The sequence below is a fragment of the Pinus tabuliformis genome, chromosome 7 (genome assembly GCF_031772625.1).
Source record: "Pinus tabuliformis cultivar Carrire ecotype Pingquan chromosome 7, CPIR1, whole genome shotgun sequence".
NCBI lineage: Eukaryota > Viridiplantae > Streptophyta > Pinopsida > Pinales > Pinaceae > Pinus > Pinus tabuliformis.
The window spans coordinates 1976878424-1976903055 of record NC_142293.1 but is presented as its reverse complement, the minus strand read 5'-3'; the positions used below and the strand labels follow the sequence as shown (position 1 = coordinate 1976903055).

General features: G+C 38.7%; 2 pseudogenes; both read right to left on the bottom strand.

Moving 5' to 3' along the window:
- Positions 1 to 6715: 6715 nt before the first annotated feature.
- On the bottom strand, positions 6716 to 13952 carry LOC149256394 (putative homogentisate phytyltransferase 1, chloroplastic pseudogene; annotated as a pseudogene).
- Positions 13953 to 17382: 3430 nt separating this feature from the next.
- Positions 17383 to 18420, bottom strand: LOC149256393 (putative homogentisate phytyltransferase 1, chloroplastic pseudogene; annotated as a pseudogene).
- Between the last annotated feature and the right edge of the window lie 6212 nt (positions 18421 to 24632).

Here is a 24632-nt window from a genome sequence, read left to right as displayed (position 1 = left end):
TGCATACATGCATATGTGGAAAATTACATTGAATTAAGTCTTCAAGAGACTTTATCCGCTCCAACATTTTCTTTGTTTTAAACAGAATTGTCCCCTGTTTTGCTCGATGGTCCACATCTTCTCCTTCTTCACTTTGGATTCCTCCTTTAATTTGGCGAGGGGGGGGTTGGATGCTCCTGCATCAGACTCCCGAGGCACAGAAATTTATGACCTCCTGGTCATATGCTTCTCCTTGTCCTTAGCAATTCTAGCCACATCTTTGTGGAACTGCTTTCATGATATTCTGTGAGCTACAACCAACCTCTGTAGTAACAATCTTCCTCTGCTACATGATACCTCACCAAGCTCTCCTCACTTAGTCTTTTTGCATCCTTCTGGTCCTCTTCTCTGGAACCAATTGAGCACACCTTGCTCTAGGTTGCTGTAAGTATTCTCACCTTCCGCTGTCGTTCTTTACACAACAGTAAGACCATAACTCTCCAGCTTCATCAACTGTACCTCTTCTCCTTCTGTTTGCACTCCTTCTTCCTTCTCGTAGGAAATCCTTTCCCTGCTCTGATACCACTTGATGAGATTTGATTTTGGGTTAAGGCCAAAACCCCTTTCCTTTACAATATTTGATCCTGGGACCTATGGCTTATGAGCCCATAAGTCTATTGGAAGCATTCCATAAGGCTTTAAGCCTTTAAAACCATGACCATATAACATGTCAGAGCCGTTTATACTATCGGGAGCATTACATTGCTCCTTTACGTTAAAAACCGGGCCATAACATACTATCACAATATAAAGGAGTACACGGGAAAACCCCGCTCTGATCCTCCACATCGGACTTCAAAATATATAGACCCGCATTCATAAGTCTCATTGGGTCCACACTTCATATGTCTTTTCCTTTAAAAACCCCAAGACAACATATATCGAAATACATAGGATACACGGAAAATAACGCATCTGAAACACTTTAGCCGGATCTAAAAATTTATTTACCCACATCTATAACGATCATCAGGTCCACCATCCTTTGAACTATTCCTCCATTCTCCGATCGGCTTGATCTCGATCGTCGATCGGTGACATTGCACAATCGCATATCGGCCATCGACATTCCATTGCACTGTCCGCTCTAAGGCCTTTGACCTCCACGAAATGTGATTAGCGATCCCATCGAGACCGTCGATCTGGATTTTGATCCGACGGTTGCGATTAAATCGCATATCACTATCGCTATATTTAAAAGGCCGGTTCCGATATCACTTAAAGGGTTTCGCCGATGTGATGTTTCGTTCTGCTCCTTAGCGACTAGATCTGAACCATTGATCTCTGAGATCCAAGGGTCGCTGTGCATTCTTGCTGCTTCCTCCTTAACTTAATCTTGCTTGCCTTTTGATGGATTTCTGTGTTAAACATAGTTCTCTGCCATGCTTTGCTATGAAACGCACAATATTCATTAATATATATCTTTGGATCGCCATCGATCCTTCAGTGGTTGATGGTTGATCAACACACTCACAACTAGGTTCAAGCTCTCAACGCATATATACATAATAGAATTGGAAAAGGCATAATTACATAACACACAGGTGCACACTTAAACACACACTTTCTATTATACACGGCATAGTTACATGCTAAGGAATTTCAGCCTTAGTAAAATTTCTCCTCTCAGCTACATTGTGAATACTCTATTTTAATAGGTTTCTGTCTATTACTCTCTATATATATCACACACAAAGACTTTTTTTTTATATAAGAGATTATAACAGTCGTGGATCATTTAAGATGCACGATTTCTCCCCACAATTACTCAACAACCCTTAATTCTCCCTGTACGCATACATGCATATGTGGAAAATTACATTGAATTAAGTCTTCAACAAACTTTATCCAGTCCATCATTTTCTCTATTTTAAACAGAATTGTCCCTTGTTTTTCTTGATGGTCCACATCTCCTCCTTCTCCGCTTTGGATTCCTCCTTTAATTAAGGGGGGGTTAGATTCTCTTGCATCACTGAACAATCACCAACACACCTTATTGCTTTTTGAAGGCACCATTGCATCTCTCTCTCTTGCCGACAGTTAGAACAGAGGCAAATATTTAAGGATTCAACAATCGGGCCTTTATACCGGATGGGACTCCTATACCAAATTGTGTGAGGTCTAATTTGGACTTCATATCCGGGAGATCCCATGAATGTTGGCAGGTCTAGCACCTTCAACAATTTACTTTTATTCTTTTAAGGTATGGTAAAAGAAAATGGATTAATGGATATGCTTACAAATCGATTATGGAAATTGTGTATTCCTAATTTGAGCTAGCTATTGGCCTCTACTTTATTATCATTCGACATTAAAACATAACTATGAAACTTAAAAATATAAAGTAAACGCCAAAGGAATTTGTAAGTTTTGTCTTGCAAAAATGTTTTCATACATTTGGATTTGCAAGTGTGGCAAATTAGTTGTTAATGGTGGAATATTTGGCAGTAATAACATCACTTGGTATTTTCTACAAAACACTCTTGAAGAATTATATAATCTGGGAGTTATATCCGTAACTGGAAATTTGGAATATGGGAGTTGACTGTAAGGCTAAAAAATTTAATAATATTTGATTTGGGAGTTGGTCGTAGGAGTTAGACGTCACTTTAGTGTGCTCTTATTTATTTCAATGTTTTCCTTGGTCTTGATGTCTTGTGATTAATTCCTTAACAAATGTCTAATTTATGGTGTAGAATTCTCAGTTAATTGGTAGAAATGAACAAAAAAGATTGTTTATGAAAGATATGCCTACATATTTTTAATGGTTTGGATTGTTTGGAGTAGTTTTAGTACTATTGTAATGGGCAGCGAAGGAAATTTAAGGTCCTTGGTGATTTATGTCAACGAATTTCATGAAACTGAGAAAATATGAAAAAGTTGAGGTCATCATTGATAGTGTTATGGAAAATCCAGGATCTTAACATGGAAACTCTGATGAAAATATTTATAAAGGCAAGGAAATCATGGAAAAGCACATAAATAATGAAGTTGTGCTTTTAAAATACCACTTGAGGTGCTTGTAAAATGATGTAATATTTTCTAAAAGTTATTTACTTTGTACAATCTATCTACTTTTAACAATATGGATTGTGTTGATAAAATGTAGTGTATATCCTATATTTGTTCACAAATCTAAGTTTTTAATGATGATGTTGGTTATCGAAGTACTAAAAGGATGCTTCGAGTGAGAATCTTGAATTTTCAACAAGGTATTTTAGAGCATTTGACGGTGTGCAATCACTCTTCGTCTTGTGTGTACAATGCATGTTCATTAGAACAACCTAAGATGAGTATACATGTGGAATCTTCATGAGTGGAGATTGTAGATTACTTTAAAAAAAGTAGAGTACATATAATATATATAGATCTAAGATAGATCCAATATAACCAGAGTTGTGTTATGAATTAGGCTAATTGGAATTTAACAACTAGTTTTTTAAATCTTCCTTTTGCTTTATTCAATGCTTTTACTTGGAAATAAGTGTTTTTTTGTCCTATGATTTTATTTTATATTTTTGGAAAGCATTTCTTGCATTATGATTTAGAACTTTTAGTATTTGTTTCTTTTTAGTGCTAGATGATTTCCAAAACTCTATGAACTATATCCAAAAAATGTAGCGTGAACAATTGCGAGTGTAAATGAAGTTTACTTCTCACATATGAGAATTTGGATCTATGTTATGAATTGCAGTGTCAGTTTTGCGGAGAACTGATAAAGAGGGCGATGAATCGACAACCTTCAACTTTAGACTATATGAGAAGGGATGCTCATAATGAACTTTTTGATGATGTTAGGTTCCCATTGACATTGGTAAGACAAATGATTATTTCATTTTTAGGAAACTCCCTTATTTATGTGATAAAGAACTATCTATATTGCCTCTTGTTAATATGTTGTCTTGATGAAAATGGGAAAAGTCATGTGCGTGTATTAACTTGCAGACATCAGGAGACTTGTAGTGTGGAGTATATAAAGATAGCTGAACCACCAGAGTATCAAAACAAAGGAAAGCATGCTAAAAGCACTGGTAGGTAAATAATAGCTTTTGTTGTCCAGATTCATCTAATATTAATTGAAAGAATGCCAAGTCTTTTTCTTGAACCTAAGTTGCATGAAACTTGGAATTGGGTATGGGTTGCTGAAACGAGAATGTTGTGAATATGTGACCCCAAACGGGTTGTGTACACACATACATATATTACAAGAAAATAAGAATGATACACATCAATAAAAATCAGGCAATAGCAAACACCAAAAGGAGGAAATACAATCATTTGTATTTTGGTGGGGAGAAATTCAGGCTTTGTACAAGTTTTTGTTAGCTCTATGTTGAGAAATGACAACAAGAAATTCCAGTTTAATTTTTCCTTGAATTAAACTGAGAAATAAAATTGAATTCTATTCTCATAGCAAATTATAAATAGTTAATTAAGTTTAATTAACTTAATTATCTTAGGAATTTCAAGTTGGAAGTCTTTTTGTAGTCATGTATATGTTCTCCCTAAGTTTTAGTGGTCTGGTATGAGTTAAATTGAGTTGGAAATTAGATCACTCAATTTATTGAGTTAAGTTTAGTTAAATTAGTTCTAAATTGTTTTTGGAACTAATAGAGGAATAACAATCAGTTTGTGAACTAATGCATCCACTAGTGCTACTCCAGTTAACTAAAGATTTCCTCATGAGAAACTCATGCATGTCAGTTCAGAGAAAGACCCAGTAGAGACTAGAGTGCAGGGACAATGTAATATAAGTTGTATGATTTACTGAATTGTATAGATCATGCATGAAATAAAGAACTGAACCTAGTTTGTATTGAACAATCTTGGATGCACTGTATTCCCATTAATATGGACTATTCAACCATAGGAACTGCACAAGGAAATAGGGGCTTGGAGAGCGGCAGAATAGGCTAAGGATTTAGCTTGAGCTTTCTTGTGAGCTAAGAGAGTTGAGAATACTTGTGTGGAATTGTTCTAGTAAGAACATGCTTTGTATCTTCACTCATATTTTTGATATAAGCAATACATATAGTGGTGTTTTGAGTAGTGGCTTTCCCTAGATACATATTGTGTTATGTGCCATTGATTTATTTTCTTATTTTTATTATTGTTTTCATCGATCTATTGGCTTCTGTTGGTTGAAAGTAGAAGTAGATTCTTGTCATTTTCTTTAGTAAATTGCACGAGCTTGCGAATCTACAGGATTTTGTACACTCTAGTGAGGTTGGTCTTGGGTATTTATAAGTTGAGCATAGTAGATAAGTAAAACAAACTAGGAGGGATGGCATTGGCATTGTCTCTCACACAGATAACAAAGAAGGGTATTTTTGCAACATAAAGAATATAGATAATCGAAATAAGTTTGTGGTGAATGAGGTAGGTGAAGATGGCATGTGGAATAATCGCAAAGACATGAAAACTAACAGACATATAACCAGGCAGGAGTTTGAGAGAGTTGTTGGGAATTCTCCTACTATCTAGAAAACCATGTGGTGAGAAGTGTGGAATGAGCAGAGGAGAAAGAGGATCATGACTCAAATGGAAACTTAGTTTCGAGTCCAAAAAGAAATGGTGTTGGTTAAAAAATATCAAGGTTGTTGTGCACACAATTTCGGGCACAAAAGATAAGTAGAGCAATGATGAGAGGGACACTTCTTCAGAAAGTGGGGGAGGAGATTTAGTTCTGTAACCAATGATAGTCGTGATATTCTCCTATATATGCCACAACAGATGAAAGTGCATCAATATAACAAGTCTTGCAACGAACTAACAACACTTTACATGCATCAATAAATCCAAGGTCATCATGGTTCTATTTGGACGATGAATTTCAGCGTGGATGGTCATTATGTTACTAGTGTTGGTTAGGACCACATTATTTATGTGCGGCAGGTGATAGAATCTGACCGCAATTTTTTTGCATGTACCAATAAACTAGATGATAGTACCTCCAATGCCATATTTTATAGTCAATGGTTAACCGTAATTGCTTTCCTTAAATATTGAAAATCTTGTAGATAAAATGAAAAGAGGAAAGGCCACATTTGGTGCAAAGTGCTCGGTAATGGATTGTGCTTTGTTGGTGGAAAGTGTGTTCTTGCTTTTAGAAAAGTCAGTCTATTATTTTGAATGAATTTGGATGATGTCTTGGCCCTTTCATGGTCCCATCGTCAGGTTAGTCTCTTATTGATGACACTTTATGGTGTGTTAGAATATAATTATGTAAATTCAATTGAAAGGTTATTTAATATGTTATAGTCTGCTTCTTATTTTTGCAATACTATGTAATTTGTAATTAGCATTACAACTTCATTGATAATTTTTTTGTATTTGAGACTAGTTCCCCAGTGTATACCATTATGTGCTATAGTTATCTTAGATCTATGTTGAAGACAAGATTTCATTTCCTTATTGCATAACATCTCGACTGTGGAGTTGTTTTTTTGGTTTCAGACTACAAGTGAAAAAGCTAGTGCAATGATTGCATATGCACATGACACCCAACATGAGAAGATTATAAGGTATTAATTGTTTGTTATGTAACAAAAAACTCTACTTTCAAATATTTTTTTCACTTGAAGCTGTTAAATTTTCTTATTTTTCCTCTGTCTAACTGGAACATATGGTTCCAATTTAGAAATGACATGCAAGGGTTTGGCACTTGGAATAGTCCTTATTGTTTATGGAAGATAAGAGGAGGTACATACAGTTTTGAACACATGAAACATGTTAGGGTCCCACCCTAACCCCCTTATTTATGTAATGGGATTGAGTCATAGTCAAGAGTCAATAAAGCCCATATTAATAATTGTAAGTGCTTAACCCGCAATTAATGACGGGACCACAGTTAGTTGCAAATGGGCCATAGTATTCGATAGATGGTATTAATAAAACCCATGGTATTGATCCGTGGTATTGCATGTATGAGCCATATATAAAGGATAGAGACTCCCTGCGAGGAGCATCATGTCTTATTTTTGTATCGAGCTCTACTCTATTGGAGGTTGCCCCCTCGAAGAGGCCAGTGAACATTGCTTTCTGAATAATAAAATATTTGCTGTTGTCTCTCATTATTCTATGTTCAAGGTATATTTCTTCGCATATTCTGTATTTGGGTATCTTTTTGCAGGTTAAGAGCATAACAAGTGGTATCAGAGCACTTTCCAGGGCCAGTGGGATCTCCATTTTTAGCAATTTTTTTTTTGGCTAGAGACGTGTTCCGACATCTTTAAACCACGGGATCTGTCGTTGAGCGCATAAACTTGCGGATTTGGGGAGGCATGCACGCAGGAAATACAAGAGGTGGTCACGCTTGTTGGACTCCCTTGTAACCCCTGTGGGTACCCATTTGAGTAGTAGTGCATTAGACAGAACCGCGTACGGACTGTCTTCCAAGTACCTTTTAGGTATATCAGAAGCCCCTTAGCTCCTCTGCAACCTCGCCATAGATAAACCATCGGCTGTCTTGCTGCTACAGTACACCGAGAACAACACTCGGAGAGATTACTCGCCTGTACGATAAGGTAGTCGGGTTGTACGGCTAAGGGTATGGTTGATCCTCCTTAGTTAGAGCCCTGAAACATTGGGCCGAGTACTACTGTCAGACCCTTATGTATATTGCGATCTGTAGCACCTGACACTCCTCAAGACCATAGTTCCCTTTTCTATCTGGGGATCACGCATCATCTCTGCCAGATCAGCGCGCAAAGAGGTGCAACAGCAGCAGACATCAGTCCCACAGTTCTAGACCAACCATTCTGATCTATTAGATCCATCAGATCCATAGCAACAGTCTATTCCACCGCCCAGAGATATCCGATCCGCCATTCAGATCTCTCAGATCCACCAGATTTGAGTAGTTGTGTGGGGTTCCTATACCGGGGTATAATTTTCGTAGGACTTTTGGCAGCATTGACATTTTGAGGATTTTGCGACTGCAGTATTCATGAGGATTTGACGACCGTGCTCAGCTCGTCGTCCTGATTTTGATGGGCTAGATCACCAATAAGCGCCCCGAAGCAGTATTTCAATCTGAATAACATCTTAGATGATGAGACTCAGCTTATGGTGGGGAGCATGTACTTGGACAATGAAAGGTGGCAATGGTGGGAATGACATCAACGTTGCAATGGAACTTTTCGGGCTTGGACCAAATTCAAAAAATCTCTTACAGATCGCTTTGACCAGGAATCTTCTTTTTTGGGTTGTCTTACTAAGCTCCGAGAGACTGGCACAGTGGATGAATATATTACAACCTTTGAAGCCTTAGCCTTCTGCACTTGGGGTCTCTCAGATGTGTTCTACACAGAATGTTTTATCAGCGGTCTTAAAGAAGCCATAAAAGCCCAAGTCCTACTACACCACCCTCCCACATGGACGGAGGCTTGCAAGGTAGCTCGTAACGTGGAATGTGCATTAGCAGCCCAGTATAGTCGCCCAACTTTCTCCGCTAAAGGTCACTCCCCACAGGCTCCCAACACGACTCAAATACTTAAGGTCCAAAAGGTGTCACCTGCAGAAATGGCCGAAAGAAGAAAGAAAGGATTATGTTACTACTGTGATGAAAAATACTCCCCAGGTCATAAATGCAAGGAGCTCAAATTTTTTCAAATTGATGCCACTGACTACAGCTCATCAGAGGAAGATCCACCACTTGAGGAACATGAGGTGCTAGAAGAGGACAACCAAAAGGACAATGTCTCTGACGAACTAGTTATTTCGTTGCATGCTTTGGCAGGGATTTCTTCACCTCAAACTCTCAAAATCAGAGGTTTTATTAAACATTGCCCAGTAGTAGTCTTGATTGATAGTGGAAGTACACATAATTTCATCCATCAAAAAGTCGTGGAAGCAGTGCATTGTTTTGCACGAGCAGTTTCTAACTTCCAAGTCCAAATTGCAGATGGGGGCACAATGAAATGTGAAGGTGGCTGTGAAAATGTCAAACTTCAAATGGGGGATTATCAGTTGAAAACCGACATGTTTTCCATACACATGGGAGGATGCGACATTGTCCTCAGCGCTGAATGGCTTCGCACTCTTGGGCCAATCACAATGGATTTCCAGGAGTTATATATGAGTGTTAAGAAGAACAACTCCACACATACCCTCTGTGGACTCTAGGCGGGAGCTCCCTCTATCATCAGCTCGCATAGGATGGAAAAATTTCTAAAAAGGGGCCATCATGGAGTTATAGCTCAACTTAATGCCATGCAGGCAGTCGAAACCAAGTCTCTGCCGATTCATCCTGAGATGCAACAGATTTTAAATAACAATCTGCCGGTCTTTGACAAGACTCATGAGCTTCCACCCTCGAGAGGGGAACATGATCATAGCATCACCTTGGTTCCAGGGGCCCAACCCCCAAATGTGCACCCATACAGATATCTGTTCACCCAAAATAATGAAATAGAAAAAATAATCAAGGAACTTTTGGAAGCAGGTGTCATTCGTCCCAACATTAGTCCTTATTCATCACCGGTGGTCATGGTGCTCAAGAAAGATGGGGAGTGGCAGATGTGTCCAGACTTCAGGGCCCTCAATAAGTTGACAGTCAAAGATAAATTTCCCATTCCGGTGGTTGAAGATTTGTTGGATGAACTCAATGGGGCTCAATTCTTCACTAAGCTGGATCTTCGCTCGGGCTACCACCAAATTCGCATGGAGGAAGTCGACATTCCAAAGACTGCTTTTAGAACTCATGAAGGCCATTATGAGTTCCTGGTCATGCCATTCGGTCTTTGTAATGCCCCCTCTACTTTTCAGAGCCTTATGGACCACATTCTCAAACCATATCTCAGGAAATTTGTCCTTGTCTTCTTCGATGACATCCTCATCTATAGTTGCACTTGGGCTGCACATCTTCAGCATGTAGATCTACTCTTGCAACTGCTCCGCCAACATAAATTATTTGTCAAGGTGTCCAAGTGTTCGTTTGGCATGGAAGAAGTTGAGTATTTGGGCCACATTGTGGGGCGTGAAGGTGTCAAGGTGGACCCCAAAAAGATCCAGGCATTGCAGGATTGGCCCCAACCTAAGACCTTGAAGAGCTTGAGAGGATTTTTGGGTTTCACAGGCTATTATCGTAAATTTCTCTACAACTATGGTCGCATAGTGAAGCCCCTCACTCAACTCCTGAAGAAAAATTCATTCTTCTGGAATGAGGAAGCACAACAAGAATTTACAGCTCTCAAAAATGCCATGTGTTCCACTCCAGTCTTAGCACTACCTGACTTCACCAAATCTTTTGTCATTGAATGTGATGCTTCGGGTACAGGTATTGGGGCGGTCTTAATGCAGGAAGGGCGACCCTAGGCCAATCTGTTAGCGCTTGAGATTTCACCTCAGGCTGAAAAGGTAAACCTTCAAGGCTACATCAAACCATTTCACCTCGTAGCTAGCCCTACGAGGTATGAGAAGGCTCTCTCGGGTCAGATTTGATAGATCTTATAATATAATTAGGCTGACCAATTAGAATCAAAGATATTAGGCTAGTAAATTGATAGGGGGTTTGGATTTGATGATTTTTTTTTTTGGGGTTTTTTAATGGAATGACGGGGCTTTTCTGGGCTACATGGGCAAAATCACAGTTTCAAACAGAGAAATATAATGACTACACAGGTTGTCAACTGAGGCAAGGTAGGCATGCAATTTAACACCAAATCTGGTTTCAAACGGGATGGCAAGACTGGTGAGGAGTTAAGGAGGGCAGACAATAACTCTGAATCCTCCTTAAACAGTAGAAAACATCGAATGCGAACAAACTTATAGGAGGAGCATATAATACTATGAATTCCTACCTAATCACTTCATTTGTTCAGCTTGAAAGGGTCATGAAATGAAATGGAATATAACTGATTACATATGAGACAAAGGGAAAAACTTATGCTAAATCAACATACCACATGAATCTCAGCAAACAGAGCTGTGAAATTCCATTAAATTCTCTGCAGAAAACTGTACATTACAAAGCTCTCTGCTTCTCCAGCAGCTCCCAGCGCTCAGAAAAAACTCTACTCTCTTCACTCACTCTCTTCTAACTCTAACCCTTTTACAAATTATGGCTTAAAAAGCCAACATAGTCTCTCGGTTGCCCTCGACTTTAGGAAACAAACCGATATTAAAAATTACAAAAATAAAAATCAAATTGCTCGGTTTGTCGAAGGTTAGATTCAAATCGTTTTAAATCTGGATTTACTCTTGGTCGATGATATCCATGCTGAAAAGTGTCCATTCGTGCCCAAATGTTGCCCCAAAATCTGGAAGTGTTAGCATTATAGAGTGAAATTTGCTAGTGCCTCCGATTCATCAAAACTGAAAATCGCCAGCTGCCTGTTGATGCCTCGAAATATTCGATTGTTGAGTTTGAGTTGTCCTTACAATTGCAATTTCAATCCTTTGAACTGCTAACAAAATTCTAGGGACACACAAATACATCAACAAACTAAAAATGATAAACTAAAAATAAAACTAGATTTAGGGAAAGTTGGAAGATTTCAATTTGTTGAAGCCGCTGATCTTTAATCTGATATATCTCTGCTGCTAGGTGTTCAATCGTCCTCTTATAAGTTTCCTTCAAATCTGGAAAGTATATCTTCAACTTACTTCATGCCTAGATATTCTCGATTTGATCTCCAAAAATACCCAAATTGCTCATAAGAATGCTGATTTATTGCCTTGTGTTCTTTGCCTACTAAGACTGTCATGCGCTTCTGCCTCCATTTCTCTAACTGACCATCGAATGCTTTCTATGAAAAGAACAAACTCTCAACTAGACTCCTTATATAGCGTGAATGCCATATCAATTTCTGCGTTTTGAAATCTCATTAAAGATCAATGCCAACAAACTCTGTTTCAGCAAAAAATGCCTCCAATACGAGTGCAACCACCAGGTTGACAAGAAGCAACACTGTTATTACATAAAAACTCAGAACTCAAATGGTTGCCAAATATACTAATCAGAATTGTTTTCAACATCTAATGTTGATTCAATGATAACTGTTTTCAAATTTAGCAAAAGCATGAAAATCACAATGTAATCAAAAGCCTTGCTCGTACACAGCGCTGAATGGTAAAAGTTTGGACATCTCTCAAACCACGAAGGCTCAACCTCTTTCTCAAACCTGAAGGAGATGGCATCACAAAGATCTGTAAATTCTAGCTTATTTATCTTGAAATCATGGCTGTAGAGCTGCTTTGAAATCCTCAGCTGCCATAATCATAGCAACAGTGTATGCAGCCAGTAGTAAATAGATACAGAGCCAAAACACCCGCTTCGGACCCAGACGGACAGTCAAAGATTGAATGCCAAAGATTCTGTCTCCATCCACATCTGGTATATCCTTAAAAAGAGCAATCACAACTGAGAAGAAGCACATAAAAGCTGTAGCAAATATCAGAGGCTTGGTCAAGGTTGCAGGTCTCCCGTAAACAGAACTTTGTATGTGCAAGTAAAAGGCAATTTGAACTATGACTGCCCTCACACATAAGATGCAACTTGCAGCAGCCAAAGCACATCGTTTCCATCTTAAGAATGGCGGATTGATTGAATATGCAGTTCCAAGTAGAAAACTTATGGAGAGAACCAAAATCAAAGGTGTTGATCCAAACATCAAACCCATACCATGACTCATGAAAGCAAAGGCTGTCACAAGCACCACAGCAGCTCCAATAGAAAATTCACCAGAAGCAAGCAGAAGATATGGCTTGTTGACCTTGTCTATTGCAATATCAGATATTTGTTTCAAACCCACGATATAAATATTCATAAAGAGAGCTGGTATTAGGGCCTTCAAAAGTCCAATGAAAAACGTTGGAGAAAGATCTAGCATATTTTGAACAGCCAGAAGAGAAACAGAAATTATTCCTATTACTGTGCCTATCACTGTGTGAGGCCGTCAAAAACGTTAAAATGTATTGAAAAGATCCCACAACGTCTCAAAGGTACGTTTGTCATTGATAGGCAAAGAATCAGCGGCATATGAATCAGTATTGACAGGCTTTGATGTAGCATTAGTAATTAACCTCCTTTTGTCACTTCGATAAATGCCTCTATATTTGATGCTTGCTGCAGAAGATAATTTAATAGATTGGGCTCTCAGTAACCATTTGTCATAGTGTCTACCCAGAATACTAGTATGATTCAGCATCGCGTTTTGAGGTAACACCAACTTTCCAGCATCAATTTTCCATGTCCTGAATGATTTGATAATCATACGGCATAAATATCCTTCGAAATCCTTCAAAAGCGAAATCAAATACCAAGGCCGCCACTGAAACACCCAAAAGTATGAGCCAGAAATCTAAAGTGGAAAAAGGGGCAATGAGTTGCCCATACACGTTTTCCTTAGCATCCCAAAACGAGTATATCGAGGTAAAGAAAAGCAGAAATAAAAACCAGATTACAATGCTTCCAAAAATGCTGATGAAGTGCCAGTGTGTCAGGTAGCTGTGTTCTATGAGAAGTTGGAGATTGATGACAGTGTCCCCACATCCCACTGGCCAAGAATTTTCCCATTGGATTTTCCATCAAACCCAGTTAAAATTGAAAGATAGAATATAACGAAGGATTGTAAAACACTTGACAGCAGCCCTCTTGCTAATAGTTGCCATCTGAAATATAAGTTGTCAATGCCGGCTTTGTACAACTGAGGAGACTGTTTTGAAACAGCGATACTTACATCCTGGTCCAAAATTCCAATGGCTAATGCTGGGAGTGAAATGAAAAGGATATTGTACACGATATTGTACAACGCTTGGTACCAATCATTATAAAAATTTGCAGCAGAATACCCACAAAAGAAAGTGAAATAGATTACCACCTTTGAAATCCGAATATATGACAACCTTCCATGGACAAGGAGGAGCTCTGTCAGGAATCTGAATTGAGAAATTGCAAGGTCGCTGGCCATTACAGCTTGCACAGCTTGCATCCAATGATGGACTAAAGTATGCCTCAAAAAACCTCAAAATATGTAAATCCATGTGCCAAGAAGTCTGCAGCAGAGGTTAGGCAACAAGGCCGCAGGCATATGCTTGTCAAGAGATCAAGAGATTAAAGTATGCCTTTCATTCCAGCAATTCCTTTGCTAAGTAACCAGATTTGAGCAACCAAATGTATGGAGAGCTGTATAACCAAATGACAACAGAAGACAACTTCTAGACCAGATCAAACAAATGGACATGATTGCTGATGATGTTTGTTTCTTTTGTTTGTGCAGGGATAGGAGTTTTGAAGTTGCTGCTGCCTCTTGAAGAGCTGGAGCATAAATTACATAATTTAAATCAATACATTAAATGATTTCTTCTTCAAAACCCTGTTTTGAAGAAGAATCTATCTCATGTTGAGACGGAGTCTAACATTGGCTCCACTTGGGATGGCAGCTGCAGCTTCCTGGAGGTGCCAAGAACCGCAGAACTTTGGGGGAGCAGACCGTGCCTCCACCATTGGGCAATGGAGTCATCATCAACAAATCAACACAGCTGAAGACTTATTTTCACACTGAAACTGAACTCAAACAAACTAAAAGCCAACTGAAACAAGATGCTGCCCTTATAGCTGCTTATTTATGTACAAAACCTACTCTAATCTGCTGTACAAACAATAGATCAGGTAATGCTAAAATGCCATATTAACCACTCAATTAAACCTGACAATGAAGCCGCTTGAGAATGCTGCCACGAAGTCACAAATGCAATTGCTGGCAGCCCTTCATGCACATACTGAGCCTGGTCACCGAGAAGACAGCCCGATCGGTCAATCAAGCTGAAAAATGTGTCCATGTAGGCCGCAATAGGATCACGGACACCGGCCTCTGTTGGCTGCCCCAACTCTACAATGCATATTTCCAGCTGCACATTGTCGATGTGTACTTCTATAGGCAAATCTGTTATTGCTTGTTTCGATGGAGGAAGGATTTCCAAAAACTTTTTAGGGTCTTGGAAATCATAAGAGTAGATCTGCTCATCGAGATATTGAATCTCATTTTCAACTCTTTCAACCACTAATTCATAAAATCTAATTTTGCCTTCAAGATGAAGCTTCGGAGATTTCACACATTGAAGGAAAATACTGAAAAATTCTTCATTAATGTCAATACCTGCTAACATCTCTCTAACTCCATCTAGAACTTCACAAAGTGCAGGGTCTGCCACATACCCTACCATTGCATGAACATATCAACAGGCACTGGAATGTCTGGATCAAGTTGGAGTCGCCAGGTGAATGATTCAGCCTGCATATGTATCTGATCGCTGTCCACCATCAGCATCAGATCTGAATTTGATACATGTACTGGGGTAAAATACAATCGAAGTGCTATGTTCACAAATCCCACGGAGATAGACTGAAGCAGCGTTTATCTACTTGCGCTGATGTAAAACAAGAGCGTTTTCGAAGGCTTCTGGCGTAACTTCAGGCTCTGTCTAAGACTTATGAAATAACACATCAATCCATAAACAAGTTTGTTCTCCCCAGTATGGTCGCCAATATGTTAGCGCTTGAGATTTCACCTCAGGCTGAAAAGGTAAACCTTCAAGGCTACATCAAACCATTTCACCTCGTAGCTAGCCCTACGAGGTATGAGAAGGCTCTCTCGGGTCAGATTTGGTAGATCTTATAATATAATTAGGCTGACCAATTAGAATCAAAGATATTAGGCTAGTAAATTGATAGGGGGTTTGGATTTGATGATTTTTTTTTTGGGGGTTTTTTAATGGAATGACGGGGCTTTTCTGGGCTACATGGGCAAAATCACAGTTTCAAACAGAGAAATATAATGACTACACAGGTTGTCAACTGAGGCAAGGTAGGCATGCAATTTAACACCAAATCTGGTTTCAAACGGGATGGCAAGACTGGTGAGGAGTTAAGGAGGGCAGACAATAACTCTGAATCCTCCTTAAACAGTAGAAAACATCGAATGCGAACAAACTTATAGGAGGAGCATATAATACTATGAATTCCTACCTAATCACTTCATTTGTTCAGCTTGAAAGGGTCATGAAATGAAATGGAATATAACTGATTACATATGAGACAAAGGGAAAAACTTATGCTAAATCAACATACCACATGAATCTCAGCAAACAGAGCTGTGAAATTCCATTAAATTCTCTGCAGAAAACTGTACATTACAAAGCTCTATGCTTCTCCAGCAGCTCCCAGCGCTCAGAAAAAACTCTCCTCTCTTCCTCTCTTCTAACTCTAACCCTTTTTACAAATTATGGCTTAAAAAGCCAACATAGTCTCTCGGTTGCCCTCGACTTTAGGAAACAAACCGATATTAAAAATTACAAAAATAAAAATCAAATTGCTCGGTTTGTCGAAGGTTAGATTCAAATTGTTTTAAATCTGGATTTACTCTTGGTCGATGATATCCATGCTGAAAAGTGTCCATTCGTGCCCAAATGTTGCCCCAAAATCTGGAAGTGTTAGCATTATAGAGTGAAATTTGCTAGTGCCTCCGATTCATCAAAACTGAAAATCGCCAGCTGCCTGTTGATGCCTCGAAATATTCGATTGTTGAGTTTGAGTTGTCCTTACAATTGCAATTTCAATCCTTTGAACTGCTAACAAAATTCTAGGGACACACAAATACATCAACAAACTAAAAATGATAAACTAAAAATAAAACTAGATTTAGGGAAAGTTGGAAGATTTCAATTTGTTGAAGCCGCTGATCTTTAATCTGATATATCTCTGCTGCTAGGTGTTCAATCGTCCTCTTATAAGTTTCCTTCAAATCTGGAAAGTATATCTTCAACTTACTTCATGCCTAGATATTCTCGATTTGATCTCCAAAAATACCCAAATTGCTCATAAGAATGCTGATTTATTGCCTTGTGTTCTTTGCCTACTAAGACTGTCATGCGCTTCTGCCTTCATTTCTCTAACTGACCATCGAATGCTTTCAATGAAAAGAACAAACTCTCAACTAGACTCCTGATATAGCGTGAAAGCCATATCAATTTCTGCGCTTTGAAATCTCATTAAAGATCAATGCCAACAAACTCTGTTTCAGCAAAAAATGCCTCCAATACGAATGCAACCACCAGGTTGACAAGAAGCAACACTGTTATTACATAAAAACTCAGAACTCAAATGGTTGCCGAATATACTAATCAGAATTGTTTTCAACATCTAACGTTGATTCAATGATAACTGTTTTCACATTTAGCAAAAGCATGAAAATAACAATGTAATCAAAAGCCTTGCTCGTACACGGCGCTGAATGGTAAAAGTTTGGACATCTCTCAAACCACGAAGGCTCAACCTCTTTCTCAAACCTGAAGGAGATGGCATCACAAAGATCTGTAAATTCTAGCTTATTTATCTTGAAATCATGGCTGTAGAGCTGCTTTGAAATCCTCAGCTGCCATAATCATAGCAACAGTGTATGCAGCCAGTAGTAAATATATACAGAGCCAAAACACCCGCTTCGGACCCAGACGGACAGTCAAATATTGAATGCCAAAGATTCTGTCTCCATCCACATCTGGTATATCCTTAAAAAGAGCAATCACAACTGAGAAGAAGCACATAAAAGTTGTAGCAAATATCAGAGGCTTGGTCAAGGTTGCAGGTCTCCCGTAAACAGAACTCTGTATGTGCAAGTAAAAGGCAATTTGAACTATGACTGCCCTCACACATAAGATGCAACTTGCAGCAGCCAAAGCAGATCGTTTCCATCTTAAGAATGGCAGATTGATTGAATATGCAGTTCCAAGTAGAAAACTTATGAAGAGAACCAAAATCAAAGGTGTTGATCCAAACATCAAACCCATACCATGACTCATGAAAGCAAAGGCTGTCACAAGCACCACAGCAGCTCCAATAGAAAATTCACCAGAAGCAAGCGGAAGATATGGCTTGTTGACCTTGTCTATTGCAATGTCAGATATTTGTTTCAAACCCACGATATAAATATTCATAAAGAGAGCTGGTATTAGGGCCTTCAAAAGTCCAATGAAAAACGTTGGAGAAAGATCTAGCATATTTTGAACAGCCAGAAGAGAAACAGAAATTATTCCTATTACTGTGCCTATCACTGTGTGAGGCCGTCAAAAACGGTAAAATGTATTGAAAACATCCCACAACGTCTCAAAGGTACGTTTGTCATTGATAGGCAAAGAATCAGCGGCATATGAATCAGTATTGACAGGCTTTGATGTAGCATTAGTAATTAACCTCCTTTTGTCACTTCGATAAATGCCTCTGTATTTGATGCTTGCTGCAGAAGATAATTTAATAGATTGGGCTCTCAGTAACCATCTGTCATAGTGTCTACCCAGAATACTAGTATGATTCAGCATCGCGTTTTGAGGTAACACCAACTTTCCAGCATCAATTTTCCATGTCCTGAATGATTTGATAATCATACGGCATAAATATCCTTCGAAATCCTTCAAAAGCGAAATCAAATACCAAGGCCGCCACTGAAACACCCAAAAGTATGAGCCAGAAATCTAAAGTGGAAAAAGGGGCAATGAGTTGCCCATACACGTTTTCCTTAGCATCCCAAAACGAGTATATCGAGGTAAAGAAAAGCAGAAATAAAAACCAGATTACAATGCTTCCAAAAATGCTGATGAAGTGCCAGTGTGTCAGGTAGCTGTGTTCTATGAGAAGTTGGAGATTGATGACAGTGTCCCCACATCCCACTGGCCAAGAATTTTCCCATTGGATTTTCCATCAAACCCAGTTAAAATTGAAAGATAGAATATAACGAAGGATTGTAAAACACTTGACAGCAGCCCTCTTGCTAATAGTTGCCATCTGAAATATAAGTTGTCAATGCCGGCTTTGTACAACTGAGGAGACTGTTTTGAAACAGCGATACTTACATCCTGGTCCAAAATTCCAATGGCTAATGCTGGGAGTGAAATGAAAAGGATATTGTACACGATATTGTACAACGCTTGGTACCAATCATTATAAAAATTTGCAGCAGAATACCCACAAAAGAAAGTGAAATAGATTACCACCTTTGAAATCCGAATATATGACAACCTTCCATGGACAAGGAGGAGCTCTGTCAGGAATCTGAATTGAGAAATTGCAAGGTCGCTGGCCATTACAGCTTGCACAGCTTGCATCCAATGATGGACTAAAGTATGCCTCAAAAAACCTCAAAATATGTAAATCCATGTGCCAAGAAGTCTGCAGCAGAGGTTAGGCAACAAGGCCGCAGGCATATGCTTGTCAAGAGATCAAGAGATTAAAGTATGCCTTTCATTCCAGCAATTCCTTTGCTAAGTAACCAGATTTGAGCAACCAAATGTATGGAGAGCTGTATAACCAAATGACAACAGAAGACAAATTCTAGACCAGATCAAACAAATGGACATGATTGCTGATGATGTTTGTTTCTTTTGTTTGTGCAGGGATAGGAGTTTTGAAGTTGCTGCTGCCTCTTGAAGAGCTGGAGCATAAATTACATAATTTAAATCAATACATTAAATGATTTCTTCTTCAAAACCCTGTTTTGAAGAAGAATCTATCTCATGTTGAGACGGAGTCTAACACAATCTACCTACGAGAAGGAAATGATGGCCATCTTACATGCAGTAAAGACCTGGCGACCTTACTTATTGGGGCGACGTTTCCAAATCCGCACAGATCATCACAGTCTTAAATATTTTTTGGAGCAACACCTATCCTCCCCACAACAAAATAAATGGCTCGCCAAAATGCTGGGATATGCTTATGAGATCATTTACAAGAAAGGGAAAGACAATAGTGTAGCAGATGCATTATCTCGCCAATTTGAGGAGGAAAGTACTCTGCTAGCAATTTCCCTCCCCATTCCAGAATGGATTGAAGAGGCTCGCAAGGAATGGTTTTCACATCCCGGGCTCTCCCAACTCATTTCTCAATTACAGGTAGATCCAAATTCCACCAAGGGCTACTCGTGGCAGGATGAGATTCTTCGCTATAGGGACAGAGTCGTAATAGCACCAACATCCACCCTCAAAAGTCGCATTTTGGCAGAATTGCACTCATCCCCCATTGCAGGACATTTAGGCTTTCAGAAGACATATGCTCGCACCCGAAGATCATTTTTTTGGACAGGCATGAAAAAGGACATCCTTACTTTCGTACCAGAATGTGATGTTTGTCAATGCCACAAAGGGGAGACTGTCAACACACCAGGCACATTACAACCGTTGCCCATCCCAGCATCAATTTGGACGGAGGTTTCTATGGATTTCATTACAGGTCTTCCAAAGTCAGGAAACAAGTCAGTCATCATGGTGGTTGTGGACAGAATTTTGAAGTATGCTCATTTCTGTGCCCTACCCCACCCGTTTACACCAACTTTGGTCGCTCAATATTTCATGGATCCGATCTTAAAATTGCATGGCATGCCCACTTCTATTGTGTCTGATCGTGATCCGATCTTCACCAGTAATTTTTGGCAGGAACTCTTCAGGATACAAAGCACTCAACTAAAACTCAGTACTTCCTATCATCCGCAAATGGATGGTTAAACTGAAGAGGTCAACAAATGTCTGAGAACCTACCTTAGGTGTTTCACTTCAGAAAAGCAACATCTTTGGGTACAGTGGTTACCTCTGGCTGAATGGTGGTATAACACCAACTATCATGCCACCACCAAAATGACTCCCTATGAAGCAATATATGGTCAACTCCCTCCTTCCCCTACTTCTTATATCAAGGGGTGCTCAAAAGTACAAGCAGTGGATCAACTCCTACAACAGCGTGAAACCATGCTCGCCCATCTTAGAGAGGATCTTCATCAATCTCAAAATCGCATGAAGCAACAGGTAGACCAACATCTCTCAGAGAGCCAATTTCAAGAAGGGGATCAGGTCTTTTTGAGGCTGCAACCATATAAGCAAACATCACTCAAAGACAAGGGTTGTCAAAAACTATCCCCAAAATTCTACAGACCATATCAAGTACTTCAGCGCATTGGAGAAGTGGCTTACAAGTTGGCTTTGCCACCTACTGCAAAAATCCATCCAGTTTTCCATGTCTCATGCCTCAAGAAAGTGATTAGGAACAACTGCAGAATTCAAACCAGTCTACCTGAATTGGACGAAGAAGGGTCAATCTGGCTCCAACCTAAACAGGCCCTAGACACACGAGATAGGCACCTATGGGGCCGCATGATTAGGGAAGTCCTCGTCAAGTGAAAATACACCTCTCCAGAAGATGCAACTTGGGAACCAGCCACTATTCTTCAGCAGTTTCCACAGCTTCAGCCTTGAGGACAAGGCTAGTCTTAAGGGGGAGGGCATGTTAGGGTCCCACCCTAACCCCCTTATTTATGTAATGGGAACGAGTCATAGTCAAGAGTCAATAAAGCCCATATTAATAATTGTAAGTGGTTAACCCGCAATTAATGACGGGATCACAGTTAGTTGCAAATGGGCCATAGTATTAGATAGATGGTATTAATAAAACCCATGGTATTGATCCGTGGTATTGCATGTATGAGTCATATATAAAGGATAGAGACTCCCTGCGAGGAGCATCGTGTCTTATTTTTGTATCGAGCTCTGCTCTATTGGAGGTTGCCCCCTCGAAGAGGCCAGTGAACATTGCTTTCTGAATAATAAAATATTTGCTGTTGTCTCTCATTATTCTATGTTCTGGGTATCTTTCTTCACATATTCTATATTTGGGTATCTTTTTGCAGGTTAAGAGCATAACAAAACATTATCAAGATCCTATTTTATGATATGGTGGAATATATGCACTTTCCCTGACATATTGTGGAACAACCACTGACAAGTGTACCCGATGCCTTCTCCACTTTACTATCTTAGATGTTAGTGATGATGTGAGAAGAACTGCAGTATTAGAGCTTAGGTTTGTTTTATATTCAGAACTTGACCATGTTAATTTTCTTTCAATGTTCTTGATTCTGCACATCTCGATAGAATTACCTTTTTCTGGTTAGAACCATAAGTGGAATGATTTTACATAAATATGTAGGCATGATTTTTGTTGTTTTTATTTTCCTATGTTGATTTGACAATTTTCCTTGTACTTTCACAGATGCCATGAGTTGTATCTTTTATTTCTGAGTCTTACAATCCACTTGTTAGATATGGAGAAGCTATATTAGTGGTTGTTTCTTGTGTTGATACAAGCTTGAGTGAAGCCCTTTCACTGCTATATCCTTTGACATCATATGTAGTTAATTTTTTTCATCAAGGAGCTCAAATAGCAATGGTTATGGTTCTTGTTCATGCAAATTATAATCACATGAACCATGTGCAGGTAACTTCAGGTATGTTGTCCCCTAGAATTTACAATGGCTTAGTAGTACTCCATGGAAGTTCAAATTTTGAAACAAAATATTTCCATTTCTTACCAAATTGTTTTCAAAATGTTGGTATATGCATTTATTTCAATTTTTACCAAACTGAAATGTTTTCTTGATATTGTTTCAAGTGTTAACTGGAAAAAATAATTCCTGATAAACATGAGGATACCATGAGTAAGATGGGTGCAATTTTTGCATTTGGTATTTTAGATGCATGTATTAGGAATGTAACTGTTGGGTGTAATATAGGGCATATTAATGGACCAACATTTAATTGTCAATTCGGGAGTTCGTAAAATTGAAGGTGCAGCACTGGAAATGGCAGAGAAGGAATTCAGCAACCTGAAAACCCTACTTCTATCTTTCCTATGTACGCTTGCAGAATCAAAGGAATGGAAATAAAATAACACCAAAATAATTCTGGTGCCAGAGTCAAAAGGAAAGTACGTTGCAAAAATTCAATGAAATGGACTTCAAATCAGAACAAACAATCCTGATCACTGAAAGATGGAAACATAGATATTTGAGACTAAACGTTAGTGCTGTCATAAGATAGAGAAATAGTTAGGCTATGAAGTGAATTTGTCTTCATTAAATATTTTCCTTCTTGCATTGAACCATCGTTCCTGCACCACAAAAACGTTCCTGTAATGGAATGACATTCTTATACTGAAGTGATGTTCCTGCATTGGAAGTATGTATTGTGCCTTCACTGAAGATTTTGACCTTCATACAAGAGCTCTAGGTTCTTGTATTAGATCACTATGTTACTGTACTAGGATATCGATTCCTATAACGAAACAGAGGTTCCTGTACCAAGAAGTCAACGTTCCTGTATAGGGTTTCCAAACCACTTGTTGAAAATGAAAAGGGTGTTAACTAAGAATAAATAGCAAGGAGAAATAGAGCTGAGGAAATAAACATTCATAAGTAAAATATTCTTTAACTAATCATACATTCAGAAATGAAAGGTACTTCGAAAGTCAAAGAAAAATCCTTTCTAGAACAGGAAACTTCTTGCATGTGAAAAATAACTATCTGATCTAAATACAAGAAGGCTTCTCCTTGAGATGAATGTTATTATGTAAATCAGATCTGCATTTATTATAAATAGAAGTTTTAGCTTATAGGTCCCTTCAATAATTTTAGTTTTAAATTGAGTTACTTCCACAAGGGAAACGAGTGCAAGCACATATCTATATAATGCAAACAATGTTTCATTAAAGCTCATAAAGATAAATTAATTCTAAACTGAACTTTCATGCTGAGAATGCTTGGAAACTTCACTCAGAAATAAAACACGATTTGCAGAAGAAAGAAAATGAACTTGCAGGAAATAAAAGGACTTGCATAAGTAAACTAAGCAACCTTCACTTGCAGAAATGAAAATGCACCAGTGCAAGTAACCAAAACGTACTCCTTTTGTAGAAAGGAAATTAAACACGCATCAAAGGAAAGAAAGGTTAACACGAAAGGTAGGAAATAAACACACCCAAGCCTGCACACTTCATATCTAAATCACACATCTTATAAAGAAGTCAAAGCCTATTAACTATGAAAGAAAAAAATATAACCTGCTCAAACATTGCATAAAAATAAGTTTAACACACTTCACGGAAAAGGGAGAACGAGCTAGGTTGGCTGGGCCCTAGCCAACCAGCTCATTTCCTTGTTACGAGATCAAATCAACTATTGAAATAACGCATCACCTAAAATATTTTAACATGGAGTGAATAACTGGCGTAGCTCTTTGTATTAAACTCGGTAATTGCAAATGTACATCGTGGATTGCTAGATCCAAACCAGAAGTGTGGTGACACAAAATTACAGTGCGAGCAAAAATTCTACAGAGTATCACCCCCCAAGTCCACCCTAGTATCCCTAATTTATACATAAAACTCCGCTCTCGACCGTAATGAAACTTAACATAAAAATACGTTTGAACAACGATCGACCTCCATCTTTAGTTCATCCATAATGCTCCAAGCCTAATACAGAGAATGGAACAAACCCTCAACAAGAGATGCGCACCAATCTTTAAAAGATATGATATTTTCTGAGTCAATCGGTTAATTGTCCATCTGGTGCAGGAATGGTGAACGGTAAATGAACGACGATCAGTATAGGAATGACGAACGGTACAAGAATGATGAAAAGTAATAGAACTTCAGATCCTGCATCTTTAGCACATCCATAACGCTCCAATCCTGATACAAAAAAATCAAACAAACTCTCAGCAGCAGGTGCACGTCATCATCAACAAATATGATATTTTTGGACTCAATACAGAAT